The sequence below is a fragment of the Podarcis pityusensis genome (genome assembly GCF_964106645.2).
Source record: "Podarcis pityusensis genome assembly, chromosome: 8".
Classification (NCBI taxonomy): Eukaryota; Metazoa; Chordata; class Lepidosauria; order Squamata; family Lacertidae; genus Podarcis; species Podarcis pityusensis.
In genome coordinates, this window is record NC_138033.1 from 59,280,439 (window position 1) to 59,286,438 (window position 6,000).

Sequence of the window (6,000 nt, forward strand, 5' to 3'; positions counted from 1 at the left end):
TTCCTGCACGCCAGGGACACACTCTGTCAGGAGCTGGTTGCAGGGCATCAGAAATACAGAGGCAATTAAATGGAGTGTTGATTTGCTATCTGTAAGGATCCTGTTTGGATTCCTGTTGCTGATACTACAGTGGTACCTCGGGTTAAGAACTTAATTCGTTCTGGAGGTCCGTTCTTAACCTGAAACTGTTCTTAACCTGAGGTACCACTTTAGCTAATGGGGCCTCCCGCTGCCGCCACGGTGCAATTTCTGTTCTCATCCTGAAGCAAAGTTCTTAACCCGAGGTACTATTTCTGGGTTAGCAGAGTCTGTAAGCTGAAGTGTCTGTAACCTGAAGCGTCTGTAACCCGAGGTATCACTGTATATGCATTGTAAACACACACAAATACAGTAGTTGTTGCATCACATAGCTGGACTGAGTAGCTGCCCTGGGTGTCTGTAGGGCTAAACAAGCCCAGTTCCAGAGTCAGTATGATCATTAATATACCCTTCTTGGTGTTCTTTGGCTGCTTAGGAGAATAGAAGGGTGCTTATAGAAAGTTCACTCTTTTTTGGTCAGCACTGCAGGGTAATTGAAGGGGGATGTGAATCCCTGATCTCAACAAGCCTGCACACACTGGTGGTCTTCAGTCAATGCTAAATAAGAAAGTGCCTGAGGTACTTTGCTGACTGGCTAGCCAGCAAAGAAACTGTGTTGGAGTGGATATGCAGTCAGCAACCATGCTGTTACTCATGGTTGACTAATAAAGTGTCTGCTTCCACTGCTGCCTCCCGCTGGATACAACCAAAGGAAGACATTCACCTCCTCTCTTGATCATCCCCACTGTGGTGACTGGCAATTTCTACTACCAAACCCTTACCTGGATATAATGCTCCAACTGGTGAACACTCTACTTAGCTAACTTTGATTCCAACACAGAAGAAGAAGAAGAAGAAGAAGAAGAAGAAGAAGAAGAAGAAGAAGAAGAAGAAGAAACAGCTTCTAGCTTATGTTCTATTGCCTAGTAGATAGACAGGAAATCCTTCTTTCTCTTGGGATGGAGAGAAGAACATCTGTATTTCCTACTATATTCTGGTCCATGGAACAGGCAAGGATGCTCAGGAAGAAAACAGGCTGTTTTTTAAAAGTGCCTTTGCTTAACCACACAGGAAAAGTCACATAACTTCAATGGGAAGATGCAAAACCACAGAGGATATGAAAAAGCCAGGAACACCACAAATGAAAGGTGGAGTTTTAATGGTATCCCAAAACTTTATTATCACCTGGACAGCATGCATCTAAATGCCAATACTAGCTAAATACTAGACCTTGGGCCAACCACACCTCTGTTCTGCATTTGCCCATCTCTCAACACTGCATAAGCATTTGGACTGACATTCCTGAAGAGAGAGAGAGAGAAAAAACATTTCTTTTACAGTGCTTGGGAGCAATATTTAATTTCTTGCTAACTAATGGAGTTGCAGTGTGAACAGATGATAGTTGTCTGAGATTGATCAGCTGGCTTGAACAGCATGTTGCTTTTGTTCCGCATTCATCTAAACTGTAAGGAAATCAATTGAAGGGACCCGTCCCAGATTCTGGATCAAGATATGAACCTCTCTCTAGAATCCTTTTTATTTCAAAAGAATGTCAGCAAGAGAGGTTTTATTGTTGACTTATAAAGCCCTAAACAACTCAGGATGAGCTTATCTGAAAGACTGCCACAGAGACCTGACTGTTTGTTGAGATCTCCAGATGAGGGCCTCTTGCTTGGACCACAGCCTGCTGAGAGCTATCGTCCGACAACTTGAGGGAGGGGCTTCTCCATGGTGGCACCCAGTTTGTATCTTCTCCTCTCTGAAACAAGGGAAGTGCCAATTCTGATAAGTTTTTGGCAATTGCTAAATATTGACTCGGGCAACTGCTAGCCATTAATACCAAGCTTCTATAGTAATTGCATTCTTTACTGTGGAGATTGATGGATTTATTGTATTTTAAAGCACGAGTTTTACTGATAATGTATCTGCTAACAGCAGAACAAAATCTGCTCACTCCATCAAGAGCCTAGGGGTAAAGGTAAGTCCTTAACAGGCACAGAAATGTCATCAGATGCCCTAGGTGGGCTCACAAAGAAGAGCATTCCATAGATGAGGAACCACAGCTGAAAATACCCTGTCCCTTACACTCCTGCAAGCCTCCATCAGAAGAAGGACTCAGACTCAGATGAAGATCTACGGGTCCAAGTAGGTTCATATATTTGTCAAGATGTTCCAGAAGACATTGAGGACCTGTGCCACGACGAGCTTCATGGGTCAAAGTCAGCACTTTGAATTGGGCTCCAAAGTGTACAGTAAGTTAAATAGCACTCCTTACCATCTAGAGATGCCATCCTCCATAAGTCTATAAAGTCCAGGGTCTGAAATGACCTAATGGCACCTCTGATTGTGTTGCTGAAATAAGCACAAAGCCATCCTTCTGCACTTCTAAGCTGATATTCTGAGGCCTGATTGTTGCACCCCTGCCCCATATCTTCCCCACTTCCCCAGCCATTGTGGGAAGGGCTTTTGCCAGTACATAGACCTGAACTGCCTGGCAAGTTTGCCTAGGGTGCCAACGTCCATGAAGCTAGCCTTGCAGCAGACAGATACAATAGAGTTAAAACATGACCTCTTCCCTCTTTCCTTGTTAGCAAGTGCTTATATTCCAAAATGAGATGCAATGTGAGAAGGAGAATGTATAATTTAACTACTTTTGCTATACTCCATCGCAAAGCAATTACATAAAGATTAATTAGCAAGCTCCCCAAACAGTAGTAAGCTGCAAAGTAGTTTAATTAAATACCATTATCTCTGGAATCAGCAAGTTAATAACACAGTTGCCAGTATAGTAAGAAACCACACGGCAACCAAACCTGAAATAAGGCAACAGAGAAAGGACTTTGTCGTGCAATTATTTTGTTTTGTTAAGCCGTTGCATCTACGAGGACTGGTTAATTAAGTTCTAGCGCTCTTCATCCAAATGCAGAGTGGGGAGGTGGGAGATCCCCTGAATTCCTCTAGCTCAATGTTTTGCAATGAGGGAAAGCCCTCATTGTAATTTTATTTTTTATAACATATATATTAAAGTGAATGGCTTCATTTTGGAGAAATTTTAGATTAACTTGTTTTTAACAATTGATTTTGTCTGTAATTCTGCATTTTACAGAAATCACTTAAAGGTTTTGATGATTAAGTGGTATATTTAACAAATCCCAGTGGTCGTGGCAGCAGCTGCTACTATCCTCACTGGTGGAGAAGTTACAAGCAAAATACAGGTGTCTCACCACCACCACCACCTCCTCCTCAATGAATGGAGCTAATAACAGTTTAATCAAGAAAACAGCATGGGAAGGAATTAACCCCCCCTGCTGTTCTTCTGCCCAAGCCAACCCACCCCCTTCCAGCTGTTTTTAAAACTATAAATGTTATGAGATCCCATCTCAGATCTCCTGGATCATGTATATTCTGGTCTCAGGTCCCAATCAAACCAATAAAACAAGTTGGTAATGAATAATTGAGCCAGGTTCAAGGTCCTTGTATTAATTCACAAACACTGAACAACTTAGGTACCTCGCAGATCTCAACCCTTATATCTCAGTTTCATCACTGAGATCATCTGCAGAAGCACCATTGGTCATCCCAAAAGTTGGTGAGGCTCATCCAGAAACAGGGGCCTTTAGTGTCATCTGGAATGAGCTGCCAATAGAGATTTCAGCAGGCACTTCCCTTTTCAACTTTTAAACGCCAGCTGAAAACTTTTCTATTCCATCAGACTTACTCAGGCAATTAAAGGTACATCCTTCCAAAACAGTTAGCTGGTTTCTGATTTTACCTTTTAAATGTGGTTTTTATTGTATTGTTTTGTGTATAGAAATTTAATAAATTATAATACATGGAGTTTTTTTGTTATTATAGTATGTCTTTTTGTGTTATTATATTGTAAACCGCCCTGTGATCTTCAGATGAAGGGCAGCATAGAAATTTAATTAAGAACAACAATAATACCATTGATGTAAACAGCTTTGATACTTTTAAAAAATGAAATAGTGGTATTTAACCCCCCCCCCCCGAACTAAATAGTACCCTGAGCCCCATCACTGCCAATGGGGTATAATTATTCTTGGTTTGGGATCTGGACCCAAATGCATAAAGCAACGTATATCTTGGAGCATTGCAACCCCCCACTGCATCTCCTATGAGACCTGGAAATGACTAAACTGGTAGTCAGAATTATAAATATCAGTACTATGAGAATTATAAATCTCAGTAGTATGATATACTCATAATTTCACTCACTCAAAAACAGATTCATATGGCAATTTAATAACATGTTGTTTAGTTGTTTAGGCGTGTCCGACTCTTTGTGACCCCATGGACCAGAGCACGCCAGGCCCTCCTGTCTTCCACTTCCTCCCACAGTTTGGTCAAACTCATGTTTGTAGCTTCGAGAACACTGTCCAACCATCTCGTCCTCTGTCGTCCCCTTCTCCTTGTGCCCTCAATCTTTCCCAACATCAGGGTCTTTTCCAGGGAGTCTTCTCTTCTCATGAGGTGGCCAAAGTATTGGCGCCTCAGCTTCAGGAGCTGTCCTTCCAGTGTGCACTCAGGGCTGATTTCCTTAAGAACATACCCTCCCACATTTCACAGCAGCTCTGTGAACACTCTGCTTTTGTTGCTTTTTTTTCTGAAAAAAGCCTGTCCTGCCCAGATTTCAAAGCAAAGCAAAGATTTCTTTCTTTCTTACAGTTAGGAAACAAAGCATATTGGTCTTCTAATATGTTACGCTGCTCCCATGTTCAAAGTGAGTCTCAGCAGCCATGGTTTGGGAAATGATTTAGCATGCTACTTGGGGTGTATGTAGCAATTGGCTACTCAGTGGCTAAAAGTGCCTTTTACCAGCTGCGACTGGTGCAACAGCCAGTGCTTTTCTTCTTCTTCTGGGGGTATGCAGGGGTATGCTTGCCCCTAAACATTTTGTGAATCTAAGTTTGGCCTCATTGAGGGACAGTATTTCAATATGAGTAGGAAAATGAGAGTACCCCTACACATTTTTTTTTTTAAGAAAAACAGCAGTGACAACAGCTATGACCATTTCTGGACTGGGAGAGAGCTGGCTGGGCCACCTTAGTTTATGCATTGGTTGCTTCGAGACTGGGTAACTGCAATGTGGGGCTTCCTTTGCGCTTAATCCAGAAGTTGAAGTTAGTGCTGAATGCTCAGCATGATTACTGATGTGGGAGAAATTTCCCTTAAGGGTTCAAGTACAGAGGCTCACACACTGAATTCCCAAGGAGTCAGTAATGCATTACCAGTCAGAGTCCAAAGAATATGAAAGAGCATTTCCAGTAGGACACATACTATATAGAGTAACTATACATTATCTTAGCTGTTCATCTTTTACCCAACCACCTCCAGCACTTCATTATCTCTCATCCAACCACAATCCTTGAAGTACAACTTACTCATCCCTTTTTTTTACTATGCACATCAAACCCCTCATTGTACCTTAACTCAAGTTGTTTTCCTCTTCAACATTTAGCCATTAAGTTCCTCTTTAACTGGTTCTTGCCAGTTTTGTGGTCAGGCCACCTATTTTCACATCACTGACCCTGTCAACATATGGCACCTGTGCTCAGAGATCTGCACTTCTTTTTACTGGGCCAATAGATAGTGGGCAATAAAAATAAACTCACTACATTGGGGCTGATTTTAATTCTGTTTTCTTTCAAAGTTCTGATTGTATATGTCATAAAGGTTCTTGCTTGAGTGGTGTGTGAGAGAGCTGCCAGCCATTGTTTATAAAGTTGGTTGCTAGGGAGAGAAAATAGGTCTGTTGCTAATTTGTTAGACTGTTGACTGACTTTCAAACACCCTGGCCAAGAACTCTAATCTTCAGTCTCTGTGAAGGTATAATCCCACTGTGTTGAGCAAAAGTTTCCTCTTCCCCCTGAGGAAATGAATATATAAATTTAATCAGAATAA

The 6,000-nt window shown here is 41.8% G+C and overlaps 1 long non-coding RNA gene across 1 annotated transcript; it reads right to left on the reverse strand.

The window, feature by feature from the left end:
* Window positions 1-1,251: 1,251 nt before the first annotated feature.
* On the reverse strand, window positions 1,252-5,709 carry LOC308482461. The gene is made up of 3 exons (XR_013989282.1): window positions 5,524-5,709; window positions 1,712-1,837; window positions 1,252-1,380 (listed from the first exon to the last, which is right to left on the reverse strand). It is a non-coding gene; the product is annotated as an uncharacterized lncRNA (long non-coding RNA).
* Between the last annotated feature and the right edge of the window lie 291 nt (window positions 5,710-6,000).